This window comes from Balaenoptera borealis, assembly GCF_965194805.1.
Source record: "Balaenoptera borealis genome assembly, chromosome: 13".
Taxonomy (NCBI): Eukaryota; Metazoa; Chordata; class Mammalia; order Artiodactyla; family Balaenopteridae; genus Balaenoptera; species Balaenoptera borealis.
In genome coordinates, this window is record NC_138870.1 from 77,234,206 (window position 1) to 77,250,269 (window position 16,064).

General features: G+C 35.4%; 1 protein-coding gene across 1 annotated transcript in view; it reads right to left on the bottom strand.

The window, feature by feature from the left end:
• Nucleotides 1–16,064, bottom strand: part of EPYC (epiphycan) — a 71,080-nt gene that overhangs the window by 23,953 nt on the left and 31,063 nt on the right. The window lies entirely within an intron of this gene.

The following is a 16,064-nucleotide window of genomic DNA, read 5'->3' on the forward strand; positions in this document are numbered from 1 at the left end:
AGACTAGATGAGTTTGAATCTAGCCTCGCTGTTTAGGCAGTTACTTTACCTCCCTGAACTTCAGTTTCTTTATTTGTAAAATCCTGATATAAATATTACAACTGTGTTAGGATGAAAACGTTAATACACATAAAACACTTAGAATAATGTCAGACACATAGTAAGTGCCATGGAAAGGTTTGCTATTATTATTAAAATAAATTTAAAACTCTTTGATTCACAGAGTCCTGCATGGTTTGCACTTCAAGTGTCCTCTGCCTTCATCTCCTGCCAATTGTCCTCTTTTGCTGCACTGGCCATCTTTTGTTTCTTATACTCTCCACATTCCTTTTTCTATAGGACATTTGGACATTTGCATGCACTAGTCATCTGCTTGGAACTCCCTCCACTCCCCAGCTTTTTTTCCCTTATTTTATTTTTAACAGCTTTATTGAAAGTATAATTGCTATACAAAGAACTTCACATATTTAATGTGTACAGTGTGATGAGTTTGGATATGTGCAAACATCTGTGATGCCATCATCACAATCAAGATATTGGATAATATCCACCACCTCCCAAAGTTGCCTTGTAATTGCTTATTTGCCCCTCATATCTAGTTCAGGTCTTACTTCCTCAAGGAAACATCTCATGATCTTTGTGACTTAGACAAACATGTTTGATGAGTGGCTCTCAGAGCTTTGTGTACTTCTTTTGGCACATCCACCATTGATTTCATGGTAGATTTGTGTGGGTTTTTTTGGATTGTTGCAATTATTCCTTTTCTAAGATCCTTTGTAACATGACTTTTCAACTCCTGCAATCAAGAAGTAGAGGGTAATTTCTCATCCCTTGAAGTTTGAATTTAGACTGGCCTTCTGATTTGCTTTAGTCAACAGAATGTATTGTTGTGTCAGTTCTGAGGGTAGTTCTCCAGAAATATTGCATGTTTTCATTTGCTCTCTAGGAACCCTGCCCAGTCATCATATGAACGAGCTGGCTCCAGCCTGTTGGAAAATGACAGAGCACATGGAGTACAGGAAAGCCATGTAAGCTGAGGCCAACCTAGTCCATCCATCCCTGAACCAACCCAACAGCTGGTTGGAGATATATGAGTGAGCCCAGTGCAAACTAGAAGCATAGCACAGCCCAAATTGCTGAACTACAGAATTGTGAGCTAAATAAATGGTTGTTTTAAGCCACCAAATATAATGATGAAAAAACAACAATAAGGTATATAACATTAACCCTCATGGGGAAATAGATATTAGTTTAATAGTCACATATACAACACAAAAATCTGTACCAATAATTGTGCACATTTAATAGATTTGTAAACTGAGGATGGAAGGAGGGAGGGTTAAATAAACTGCCTGAGGTCACATAGCTTCTGTGTAGTAAGGCCAGGATTTGAACCTGATTATCGTTGCCACAGAACTGCACAACGTCCTTAATATTTACTGATTCTGTACTCAGCCAAAAAAAAAAAAAAAAAAAAAAATCATGCTGAATAATCTAACTTCTTAAATATCTTCATTCTGAGGAAGGGGAGCTCTGGATAGGAAAAGTGAGCATTGTCATCCCTGGGAATGACTTCATATTATAAATTCATAAATGGACTTTCTTGTACATATTTTAAGCCTCACATGATTTTTTTTCTTGGTGTCATTTATCAGCCTACCATCAGCTCTGATGGTGACTGATTATGTTAGTCAGTTGCTGAACCTGAAGGCTGAACACCCTACCAAGGCCATGTTGCCCTGTGGGAGCACTTGGCAGCCAGTCGTTCCCTGAAATTGACAAGTATAAAAAAAAAGTCACATAACAGTGATGTAGGTAGAGTGTAAAATTCAAGCCGCATTTATTATAATTTTCTCTCACTTTCGTGAGAAATAAGTATTATGTAGAATGAAACTCTAGTCTGGTTAAGCATGATGGCTAAGACAATTTCATATATTCACCAAATCATTTCGTTTTCCTCCTGGGCATTCAGCTAAAATAAATTTTCCAATTTATTTGACTCTAGCTTGGGTCATGTGGCTAGTTCTAGCCACCTGACGGGGAGGGAAGGTCATGTGCAACATATGGTCAAATTCAGTGAAGAATAAGCATACTTTCTTCAGATTCTTTCGCTTCCCTTAATCTGTCAACAGAAGATCCACTGTGACAAAGGTGAGGATGGTGACGTTATAGCATGAAAGATGTTCGAATCCCTGAATAACTACTTGGAAGACAGTAAACTCATTGGCCTGCATTGGGTAGTCATGTCAGCAAGATATAAATTTTTATTGTGTTAAGCCATTGGGATTTTGAATTGTTTGTTACAGCTGCTAATGTAACTTGCCCTAATACAGACCTTTTCAATTTTTGTTTTCTTATGTGTTTCCTAATTAACCTGATGGAACAGTTTCTAATATTTTGGGGGTTGAGCTATCTAGCACATATCATTGACATTAGAAAAAATAAATGCACATTTTTTTGTCTCTCTATTCTCTCTGATTTCTCTTTTACAAACAACTGTTCTTTGATCTGGTTATTTGGTATAGTACTTACTGAAATATTATATCACTTCATTTTAGTGAATTCACCATTTTTTCAATTTATTTTTAAATCTCAGTATTTTATTAAGTCAAAATTAATAAATCTATATAATGAATCAATATCTGCAAGTCAAAATCAAAATTAGTTAATGGCTTTTTGTTTAATCAAAATAGCATATAATAATCATAGCATTTGATATTGACTTGCTAAGATATGTATGTATTGACGAAAACATGTAAATGCTTCCTTTTCTTTTAATCTATCCTAATGTGTGGTTACTCTTCGTAGATAACTCTACATGGTAATGCTTCTTTGTATTCAGTGCAATGTTTAAGTGAAAAATTTAATGCAAAAGAAACAAAAGCTAATGATTTAAAGGTTCCGTTTAATCATACCCTCCCCAGTCTGTGTCTCTTCTGGGACCTCAGCATTTTTTTCTTTGTTCACATGTTTATTTTCTCATTTCCTTTCCTTGTTGTCAGAACATGGCAGTATTTCATTTTTACTTGCCAGAAAGGTTTTTTACTTCAGTTTTATCCCAGTTTATTCAGGACTCTGTTCACCATCATCCCCTTAGACTCCAGAAACTTAATAGGTTTCCAATATCTTAGTTCTCACAAAATATATCATCTAGTTCTAATTGAATGTCTCCAAATAATATTGGTAGGGAACTTTGGCAAAGGCTGTAGAAACATTATTTAATAGCAAAGTCAGTTCATGTTCCCTTTCCCCTTACTGCCCTTGTTCCCCAAGTAAGGATGCCAGGACAATTTAGTGTAGGCTGAAATCAGTAATCTCATGAGGAAGGGGGGGTGGGGAGAGACAGTCAATCACAGTAATTGAAAACAAAGAAGTTGGACGGAAAACCAAGATATTTAGAAACTTTCAAATGCTAGCTCTTTATTTTATGATGAAGTAATTTAGTATTTTTTTAAGTTTCAATCTTTCCCATCCTAACACAAAGCAAATTGTTCCTTCTAACACAGGCTTTATTGAGGCACAAACTATAACAAGCTGTGCCTTTTAATATGTAGAACTTCTCTGCATACAACTGCTATTCATTGATGATGATGTTGATGATGTATATATTATCAGATGTAATTATAGACATTTTGAATAAGAAAACGTGCATTTTGGAGGATGTCCCAGGGAGGAGCAGCTAGTAGCCAGTTGCCTTCAAAATAGATAGTTATTACATTAATTTTTTTCCTAATGTACAGGATCAGTGGTAAAGGCTTGAAAAATTTTACAAATTTAGAAACCTGACTTTATCTCTCAGGGGAAGAATTACTTTAAACAAATTCCAAAGACTGTACTAAGCCAGGGTGCTAGCGTGAACCCTGTTATTGCCACCAGTATGTTCTCTGTAGTCTCTGTAGCTTCACTTGGGGGCCTGATTATAATCAAAAGTTTGTAGGAGCAGAACAAAGACCCTGGGCATATCAGCTCTATAATAGCATAATGTAAAGGAAGGGCTGTCTTTCAAGGGTTCAAAATCCTTAGATTTGCTGACTATCATTAAGTTTTTGCAGGCATTAACATGATAGAAATCCTCCTGCCAGTAGGAGAAGGCTGCTGAATAACAGTTAATTGGCTTTGGCAATATTTCACTCTATGATCTTACTTTTTAATCTCAGTACCAAAATGTACGGATCCCCTTCAATATCCATTCTATATATGTTATAGATTCAATATAGTTATTGTGAAGGATTTTTATCTTAAATGTTCTGTATTTGATTTCTTTCATGTTTATGTCTTTGATCAGAGTTTTGATATCATAACTCCAGAGAAAACACACTTTAAAAAGAGTTGATCAATCCTCAATATCTTTTAGATATATTTTATTTGCTTTTTTCCTTGTATGCATTAAGAAATGGAGTGTTTAATATAGTTACATATATACCATTTACCTCTTTAAAGCCCATATTGAACGTTAACAAAGATATTGATATGCTGTCACTGTGATTATCCTTTGGGGCCCACCTATCTGCATCTTATGTGGAGTACACTGACATCACAAGCCAATAATTGTACGACGTGATGGATGACGACATTACCAAGTAGTAATTCTTGAATTATTTCAATGCCTGTGTGTGCGTGTACCTTAACAGTGTAAGCCTCTCTGTTCCTAGCAAACTCAAGACAAGGTTTACCATAACTTGGCCTAGGAGTGTTAGAATGAGAAATTTGTGGAATTAGGGAGGGTCTAATGAAAATCAGGCATTTAAGAAAAAGGCTATGTAGGGCAATAAGAAGTCAGGTCCCATCTGGGGTTAGAAATTAGTATGGTAGGAGAACATGTCCAGGATAGGATTATCCAACTCAGAAATGTGAAGATTTCCAAAGATTTTTTGAACAGTGTTACTTTTGGCAGATTTGTAATTTACTGATTTTTTAATGTCTCTGTGGAAGATGCCACAAGACAAAATCTGGAGAACTATGTCAGAAAAACAAAAATCTGGACCAGAAAGAAAAGAGAAAAAGGCTCTTATTTAGCACACAATACTAGAGAAGTAAAGGGGCCAAATTAAAAAGCATATTACACTGGTTAAAAAGATAGTACCTGACACACTAAAAGAATAGCTGAGGGACGTCAAATACCCTACCTGGGTCCTACCCCCAGAGATTCTGATTTTAATAGTCTAGGGTGTGGTCTAGGCATTGAAATGTTTTAAAACTCTAGAGGTGATTCAAACATATGGCCGAGGTTGAGAACCACTACACTAGAGGGGAAATTAATTCCGCAGAATAGGACGTGGGAGACAGAAATGCTAATTAAGTCCTGGGACTTTGAAATGTTGAGTAAAGTCTTGATGGGAATATGGTAGAAGGATTGTTTTTTACTAGCCTCCCAAGGACCACAGGCATCAGAAACATCAACAGCAGTTTCAGTTCAGGAATCTGCTGAGGCTGATTCTCCAGCTGAAAAACAAAACAAAACAAAACAAAAACATGGGGAAGAAGTGGAAACTCTCTGGGAGGCAGATTTCTTGAATTCCACAGCCTGAAGCAAGAGTAAAAGCCCCTGCCCTGGGGCACATAGCTTCCAGACTGAAGAAACCCCTGGCTGAAGATCCTTGCTTACAACAGAATCTGTCACTTGACAGAACACATACTCAGTGCAACACCAGGGACCAGAATACCAGGGCTTAGCAGGAAAATGGGAATTCAAAGGCAGTATGCAGAAAGAAAGAGAAGCCTAAGATGGACCTGGTAATTGGGCCTGCCGTCACTCACCTGTGCTAGAAAACAGGATGTATAAAAACTGTGCTAAGAAACAGGAATATCTCCAATAATACTCTGAGAGAAGAGCCATTGTGTTTGGGGATGTTGTGCTGCTCATACCGTAGGTGCATCAGAATGACCTGGAGGGTTTGTTAAATCATTGATCACTGGGCCCCCCTCTCGAGTTTCTGATTCGTTAGGTCTGGAGTGGGACCTGAGAATTAGCATTCCTGACCAGCTCCCAGGAGATGCTGACGCTTTGAGAACAGCTGCTCTAATAATGGTAACACAATGCCATAATTTAACTCCTGGTGGGAGATTTCTACCAATTGTACTTGAGCTCACACTATGCAGACTAGAGACAATGAACATACGCTGACCAATATCTGGATGAGGTCAAACCAAGATTTCTTCCATCTTCCAACTTCTCAGGTACCATCAACTCTCTTCTTGGTCTCTGGTAACAGTATGTACTGGTTTGGGGAATATACTTTTGCTTAGAATAACTATTTTAGGGACTCAGGATTACCTGGTTTTTAAAAATTTGATGGGGGTTAAGGTCAATAATGTGACAATATTGTATGTGCAATTAATGCTTCATTCTCTTTAAATATCAAGGTCATGGGAGACTTGGTAATGAACAGATAGCAATTTATGTGCCTCTGAAGAACTACATCTGTATGTAGTAGAGGCTACTCAGGTTGTAGTTACTGAAAGAAGCCAGCTTGACCCAAGCAAAAAGAATTCATCTAGCTGGGATGAAGCAAAAGAAATTGAGAAAGGGGAGTTTTGGACTGCATATTCTTTGGACTTTTAAATCACAAGGCAAGTAATTCTGACTTTGTACAGCAATATCTTTGGATTTAAACAAGTTTAGACTTTAATATGCGAGAGACATTAATGTGCAGTTTTTAATTTTTCCTCAAAAACTTTATAGAGGTAGGAGAGCTATATGCTAATCTGTGTCCTCTATGTTTCTGGAATTGTCTTATTGGAGTGTATTTACTTAGCATTTCATTTCATTGCAGAAACTCGCAGAAACTCTGATATTAGATAATGTGGCTTGATATAATTTGAGGTAGAACGCAGAACTGAGAGTGAAATTTCAATCTTAGGTGCAGAGAGGCCTTTGAGATAAATTTACTGATGTTCTTGGATCCACTTCAGAGTTTTCTGGGGCCAAGATCTACAGACTTGCAGAGGACATCTAAGAGTGCCAGTTGGCATGAGGGCAGGCCTCATGAAGGTAGGAGTGACTGTCCTAAGAAATGGGCTGCTTTTCTCTCTTAATATGGAAAGCTATATTGAACCTAATGGGCAAGCCTGATGGCTTGAGAGGCCACCGTGTTGGGGAGTGGGTATATCCTCTGTGGGCCCCTTTACTCACTCCTCCTATGAGAGGAAGAAAGACCAGAGTAATTGGTGAGTGAGAGAAGGAGCTTGGCCTGAGTGGTTCATCTTCTTTTTTAGGGGAAGTTGCCTGCCTGTCAGGAGCATAAGTTCTGGTTTGCCCCTCTGTGCATGCACTAAGGTTTACTGTATTCTGAGGCCTGTGGTTGACCAGCATTGCCTGTGACTGATGACCTAGTCTGTTTCTGAAGTTTTGTATTAAGAAGCCCATAGTTGCTTCACACCTAAGTCATATATTACAACCTAGCCTTTATCAGTAATAAAGGGGATATTTTGAATGTTATTTGTCTGAGTCCCATTTCTGTCCCTCAGTTGATTCTAAAGTTAAGTAGGGCATAGCAGAAGCACGTATGAGGTTCCTTAAAACCTAACACTATTGCCCAGAAAACTTCAATATTATATGTATCTATATGTATCATAATACAAAATGGTATGCATTTTCACATATGTACTTGGCCCCTGGCTTCATATTATTTTCTCAACTATTATTTTTTCTTTGCCTCACTCTCCTAATTTATATTTTTATACTATAATGTAATACAACACATAATTAATAATATACAAGATGTGATATTATAGACAATATAATATACTCTATATTATATATATAATAAACTATTTATGAGATAATATTATTGCATGTAGCTTATATTTAATCTAATTTTATCTATATTTTATTATATATATTTATATATCTATTTCTGTATTCATTATAGCTTTTATTCATGTAAGTAGACTTACATACTGTTCAAAAAAGGTGGTGGATAAACATACAAGTAAAATAATGGCAGGTTTGGAGACATAATTTCTCAGCATATGTATATATTTTGTGGCTGAACTCATAGAAACCTTATGTCCCAATAACTACTGATCTTGTTTATTCTTATTTTTTCACTTCCTTTATTGTGTTGAAATTGTGTGTTTATAAGATAACTAGACTGAGAGATACTGAGGGACAGGGAGGGACTTGGTCTGATTTACCTGCTTCCGTTCCTGGCTCTCAGCAAGAGATTGGGAAGTGGATGCAAGGTGAACCCATGCCCAGTAGAGTTAGTCTTCATTATAGCGCAAATCCCATCCCTTCCCTCCTCTGATCACCAGTCCATAAGCTTCCGTGGCTCTTGATTCAGTGACTGATTCCATGGTAAAAGTAACATTTATTGAACATTTGCTATGTGCCAGGCTCTAAGTTAAACCATTAAGTTTTTAATTTAATTCTCACAAGTTATCTTATAAATAGGAAGCTGAGGCTCAGAGAGGTTGTATGACTGTCCAAGGCCACACAGTTGGTGCGATGGACTTGGGACTCACACATGAGGAGACTGACTCCATAGCCCGTGTCACTCAACACTGTGAACAACGGGCTCTCAGGGATGAATGGGGTGTGCGCATGAGCAACACCCAAAGCTAGTGGTTTCTCCCACCGTTCTTTGTAGTGTGTGTGGTAATGATTTAAGTGCCCAGGCAAAGCCAGAGTGAGAAGCAAAAGTCCTCATCTGTTTATTTGCTTAGTTTAGGGTCGCCACTCTGCCAGTCTATACCTAACCAATAAGCTCAGTTCCTCAGCACATAATACTTAAAGTATAGGCCCATCTCCCTTTTTGTTAAAGTCTTCGAAATCCAGAATGCTGTTTGGATTTTTACTCTAACACTAAGTAAGATATTTGTAAAACAAAACAGAATTTTAAATTTATCTTTCTCCCAAATTATCCCACCACTTGCTACTCAGTCTTGAAAGTGTTCTTTGTTGTTATCATTATATCAGAAATTGGTTTCTGAACATGTTAAAAGGCCCTGGGCCGTTCGGCCTGAGTTACTAAAGAATATTCTTGTGGGTTCCACATGCTGGCATGTAGGTATGCTAAGTGCAGTGAAATTCTGCTCTAAGCATAAGTCTGGTACTCAAACTGATTTAAATGATTCATGTTAATTATCTAAAAGAATGTGACCATGAACATTGGCAGTGAAAGCTGTATCTTATTTTCTACTTTATCTTGAAAATGAATGAGGAAGAAATGTGTTTGGCAAAGATTGCTCAGTCCCCATATTTTTGACAAAGCTGCTTTCAGTTCAGAAGGATCATCTGTCCTGTCTCTCCCTTAAATACTTTGACAACTGAGAGAGATGCTTAGATAGTGTGTTAATTGCAATCACTTGAAAATTTTTTTCTGATTCCTAATAATCAAATTACTTAATTTCAGAGAAAATAAACCTCAATATTGGACACAGCTAAAAGAAGTAAAGATAAAAGAGAAGGAACAGGAAAATAATGGAGGTTTTAGTGCCAGGGTCTCTCTAGTTTGATGTTAAAAGAACCTGGTTTAAATTTTACTCTGAAACTTACTAGTTGAATAACCTTGGGCAACATTCTGATCCTTAGTTGTTTTTAATAATAATAATATTAATAACAAGTCTTATTTCAAGGGACAGTTATGATAATTAACTTATATTTGTGGTCTCATAAATAATGTATAATACAGATACAAACACAAACAAATCACTGGCAAATACTATGAATAATTTTTTGTTTCCTGTGAGCCTGCATGACTGTACATTTTTGTTGCTTCATTTTTTTAAGGTTTTCAAATAGCTTACAATAAGAATCAAATGGTTTAAGGCTGCTTTTGAAAGAAGCATATGGAAAGTCAGTCAGACAATCGTATTAAAAGATCATCAGCAAAATTCTTTCCTCTCATCCTCCAGAGGATCTTCAGTGAAAAGGGAGGGTAAAGAGAAAGATTAGCTTTTATTTTTTGCCATATCCTGAAAAAGAATATTTACTTCAGGCTGACTGACACTTTAACAAGTTACTTCTTCCAATAAGAGGTATTTTATATGCCAACCATATATTTGAAACTTTAAAACATATTGTATAAATTGGCCAAAGTGAGACATAATTCCAAATATAAAGATAAAAGTATTGCGTGCCTTTTTCACCAGAGGAACTAAATTGTAGAAATATTTGTAATTTAATTACTTTTTGTTCAGAAAGTATAAAGATGAGTTTTGAGGCCAACTATCCTCTAGCATTAGCAAAGTTCTATACCAATTTATTTTACTTAGATAACCTAATTTTAAGATCCTTCTTATACATCATTATCTAAAGTGGATGTTGCTTTCTATAAGTAGTCCTAAATTAGTTTGATTCTACTTAAGTAATTTCAGGTGTTACAGACCATCAATACATATTCTAAAAGAATAATAATATGTGTTGCATAACACCCTGTTATGACAAGAGAAAAGAAATCATTGCTCCATTGTTAATTGATACAACTGCCTTCACTGAGTTCTCTCACATTCCTATAACTTAACTAAATTTAATTTTCATCCCTTTGATGAGCTTATAGCTTCTTCATCCATAAATGCTATTTTTGAAGCTGAGTGTGTTTATTTCAATGGGAGTTTTCTTTATAGGGTTAATTTTAAACAATCTAGCCACTTGTTCTTTCTGTGAAAGAGAAAAACTGGCCTTCATTTTAAGATCAATGGAGAGTAATAGCAAGAAAAGCATTCCTCATTCAAGAAATTTCCTATTGGCCAATTGTTACTGATGTGTTTTTTTTTTTATTAGTTGTTAATGTTATTTACTTATGAATGCATACCTTATCTCTTTCCAGAAAGTATATAAGGCAGCTTTTAAAGCATGTATGGTAATACTTCAAAAAAATCTCCATGAGGAGATTAGGATGATAGGAAAATAAAGGTGTGGGAAATAATATGACACCAGGGAAGAATGAGGCAACAATTAAGAGCCATTTTTCTGAGCAAAATGATAAGCACACTTATCAAGTTACAAGATGTATGGCCCAGAAAATAAACAAATTTCTCAAAAATTGCAACCTGTTCCTCCACGTTCTCATGAAAGAGCATTGTGTGGCATTGTAAATGCCCTCATGCCACCCTACAGCAAATACAACCAAGTGCTTCTTGGGACCACAGGGTATAACATTCCTGGTATTTATTGAAGACGCAGGAACAGTGCAGGCTCACTTAAGTAGAGGTAATTATGTAAGACTAAATAATGTGATATAGGTGAGGAGAAGTCTAATTATCTGGTTGGAGCCAAGGAGAATTTCTTGGAGGAATGGAAGTTCATATCTTTCAGCAGAACTTCCATAAATATTAACATAGTCACTGAGTACTTTTCTGGGCAAAATAAATTACTCATGGTCAGGACCAATGTTTTTTTAGACCTAAGAGGAATGGAAAATCAATAACCCAAAAACTATAGCATGAAAATGGAAACAAATACCTGCCTTGGTCAAAAACGCAGTCTCAGCTTAAGCCACTCAAAGAATACAGAATTTTGAACTATTTAGTTTTGTGGTGAACCCTTTAAGGAAAATAGGGAAATGTTTCCCTGGATCCTAGACTCCCAAATATATATATATATATGCATATATTCAAGTTATTACTCATAACTTAGATATATGTTGGCAAATACATATTCACAATTATTCTTTGAAGTATAGACTAAGTAGTTAGTCTAACTAAGTAGTTAGTCTAAGCCATTTTTTCCTTACAGTAATTAGATAACAGTCAGTTGTCTATAAATGTTACCTCTAGTTCACATTATTCACCCATAGAAGAATGCTTTTCTTTCTAAGAGTGCAGTATAGAATGCACCTGGCATTCAGCTCAACCAAAACCAGTTCAAGTTAAAAGGACAATTAGAAAGTGGTAAAAAATGGAGGGAGGATAATATAATCTTTCATTAGTCTGTTGGAAATTATTTTCTGATATGAGAACATCACTATGATTACCCATTATGAATAACTGTAATCTTAGTCAAGTTACTTAACTGCTCTGTGTCTCAATATCCTCATCTATATTCAATGGGAATAATAATGGCACTTCATTGTTTTTTTGGGAGGAATAAATGAGATAATACATGTGATATTCCTAGAACACTACTGACATATAATAAGTGCTCAGGGTTAGCTAGTATTCCTCAGTAAGCAAAACATCTGCATTTTGGTCTTATGGCTTATAACCAGTTCCTATCCATATCATTAAAGTAAAATGAAAGCTCAGTAAAAACTGCAACAACTTTATGTTATACCAACAAATTTATCCACTGGCTAATATAGAACATTATGATGGAATTGCTGGGCCTAAAATCTTTTTCTAACATAGTATCCAGTGGATCCTGGATATTCTAGATCATCAGAAATCACATAAGTCATGAGTCTGAAATACTATTGCTGCATATAATTTTCAAAACAGAAATACTTTCAATTACCCTTTTCCAACCACTGAGGAGGTAATGAATATACTACCACCAATAGAAATCAATAAAGCTCTATTGAGATTCTAACCCTGGGAATCAGGGGTGGTTTGGTTCACTGACTAGATAAATTGTTGGACTCATAAATGGAAGCCTTGCAGCCTTATAGTAATTCAAATCTGGCTTTCAGAAAAAAAAGTTTAAATCATTACATTGTAGTAGTTTTCTGTTGCTGCATTGCAAATTGTTATAAACTTAGCAGTTTAAAACTATACCCATTTTTAAACCCATAGTTTCTGTGGATCCGAAGTCCAAGGATGGCTTGACTGGGTTCTCTGCTTAGGGTCTCACAAGGCCAAAATAAAGTGAGGGCCAGGGCTGTAACCTCATGTAGTACTTGAAGTACTTTAAGTTTCTTGTATCTTTAGGACTGAGTTTCTTGTATCCTTGTATGCTTGCTGACTGTCAGCTTCTCCTCAGCATCTAGAGAATTCCTGCATTCTTGTTATGAACATAGACCCAACTATTGATATCTTTAAAGCCAGAAACAGTTTCCCCTGCATTGAATTTCTCTCATGCTTCAAATTTTGTCCCTAACCTCAAGACACTGATTTAAGGGGCTCATGACTTTAGGTCAGGCTGACCAAGATAATCTCCCTTTTTAAATTTCAACTGTGCCATATAACATAACCTATTACAGGAGTGATATCCCAATATATTCATGATGTTAACAATTACAAAGAGCATGGACACATCAGGGGATGGGCCACTTAGGGCACATCTTAGAATTCTACCTACCACATATATCAAAGGCCTTAAGTATTAATCATTCCAAGTTTAGACCAAAGGGTCTACTCTATTGGCATAAGATGCCAAGTCTTCGACTTTAAAAGAAAGAAATTGGCATTTGGAAGCAGTTATCCTATAAATTTACAACTTTAGAATATAAAGTTGTCTTTTGTACAGATGAAATAAATTCTAGGCTAAATTATGCAGAACCCTACTCTTGGCATCAAGGACAAAAATCTCAAGAATCTGATCCCATCGTTCCCTATATCTATCATTTACTATGAACTTTTTCATCAACTGGACCTTATATGGGTGTGTTATCAGTGTTCACTCAAAAAGTGTCACATAAGATCAAGAACATGTGCAACCACTGCCTTTAATTTATAAAGACGAGATAAATAAGTTTATTTGACCTTCCAGAATCTGAACTTACAAGACTGCATTCAAGAAATTCATGCCATGTTAACCAAATTCTAGAATGCGTTCACATGACTGGAAGTATTGGCTTTATTTCATATTTTCTCATATATGCTAGTTGTTTGTTTGTAAAGAATTTATAGTAATAAGTTATTGAGATCTGAGTTAAAGTTCTGAATTTTGTTCCTTATGTCATCTTATTTTCTTTATCATATTGATTTTGTTTGTTTTGGGATTTTTTTCCAATAGGTGGTGGGTGAGTAGGTTGGTTGACTGATTTTTGCTGTTGGAACAACTTCATAAATGTCTTTAAAAAATTATGTATAGTTGATGTTTTCAAATGTGTTATAGTTTTATTATAGCACATGTATATATCTATATCTATATCTGTATCTGTATCTATATCTATCATCTAACTAAAACCAGTTTTCTGATGATGACTTCACCACAAAGGATTGTTAAATCAGGGCTGACTTGTATATTTCAGTCAACTACAAGGGATTATCAGTGGCTTTCTGGAACCCTCAGTTGTTAGGGTTTCTGAGTCTGGCTTAGCCAGTATGAAAATTCGAAATGTTTGCATGAAGTAAGGGCTAGGGTGTGTAAGGATACAATGCCACATATTCAGTACCTTACAGGAAGGTTGTTATTCCAGAATAAGCAAATACTGAGGAAAGGTTGTATAATAAATCATCTTTATATATATATACATATATATATATAAAATTAAGCTAATATATAATATATATAATTATATGTATATTATATATATATAATTAAGCTAATTAAGCTAATATGTATATATATATTAGCTTAATTTTCCTTGATGGCAGGAAGAACTTCAGACTCTCATGAGAATGTCTAGGGCCTCCTGGGCAACAAAAAGGATCCTGACAGCAAGGAATAGCTTAAAAACAGTCTGCAGATAAAATTCACGTCCTTCACAGTTTTGCCTAGGGTAGGCTTGGTCTCAAATGGTAGTCCCTCTATTATGCATGTGGTCTTTGGAAGTGAATAAATAAACCCTTGAATCCAAATTCCCCAGCCCTACTTAAAATAAAGAATTCACTATGGTACTCACCGATCCAATGAAATATTTTTTTGAAGAATGACAAATAAGTTTAAATTAAAATATTTAATTTGGTAGATAACTGCAGATATGCACTAAGTTGTTTTTTTTTTTTTTTAATATTTCTGCAAGATGGAAAAAGGAACAGGGCAGATGAATTAAGCACTGAAAAACTTTCTTCTTATACTCTACATTGATGCATTAGATTAGAGATACAGAGATCACATATAGCAAGACGTATTAATGACTATAAATTCTCAACAGAAAATCCCCTTCACATAATAGAAGCCACACAGTGAAATGAATCAAGCACTGAATGTTGATAAAGACTTAAAAACAGAGTCATAACTAAATGTTCAGAAGAAAAGCGGCCTGCTGTCAAGCCTGAAACTTTACTAAAAAGAAGGGAAGAGAAATATAGACAGAGAGAGAGACAGATGGCAAAAGAGAGAAAGACAGGAAAAGAATAGTGCAGGGAGAGAATACATAAAAACTACTGTACTGTGAAAATCTATTTCTTGTATTTTAGAAGGCAACATAAACAATAATGAGAATGTTTACTATCTTAATAAAGATGTATCTAAGTCCCATACAATTTAAATACATGCTTTTGTCTAAATATTTCATTTCCCTAGTTATCAAAAGTAGTTATTCTAAGAAAATTTACACTTGAATGACTGCCCCAAATATGTTCTGATCTTGTAAAGGTGATGTAATTTCCCTTTCGGTTTATTTGTACTTAATTAGTTTTTGTCAATGTTGTACATTCATTAGACTCCAGCATTTCAAGGTCTGCTTGTTTTCTGATTCAGAAAAATTAGTCTGTATCCTTTAGTTATGTAAAAAGCCTACCATTTAATTAGGAACATGTCATATCAGATTTAGGTAATGGTCTGTAACTTTGCCAATGCCTACATTACTGCTGAGGGTAATCAGTCATTTAGGGAGGCGTATTTGCTCTTGGAATACAGTAAAGTTTCAAATCATTGTCCTTTTTCTGCATTCTTTTAGTTTTCTTCTATTACATTTTAATCTCATGTCTTTTTTTCTTTACTTCAAACTTCCCAAACTTCCTTATCATTTTATGTGTACTATTTGAATTCACCTTTTCCTCATTGATTGCCTCTTCCCCTAATTTTCTCTGTTCTAACTTGATAGAAACTCTTTTATTTTTCAATTTTATGAGGAAATATAAAGAAAATAAAGTGAAGTATAAAGAAAGCAAAAGGGTTTCCCAATGTTAACCTCCATCACATTGAACATGTTCTGGAGAAAAAGTTAATATGAAATTATTAAGATGGAACATCTCCACTTACAAGTAAACAAAAATCTATTTAAAGAGAAGAAACCCTAATAATTCCTCATACAATGCTTTAAAAAGTCTCAGGAGTGGGAGGAATCCGTTAC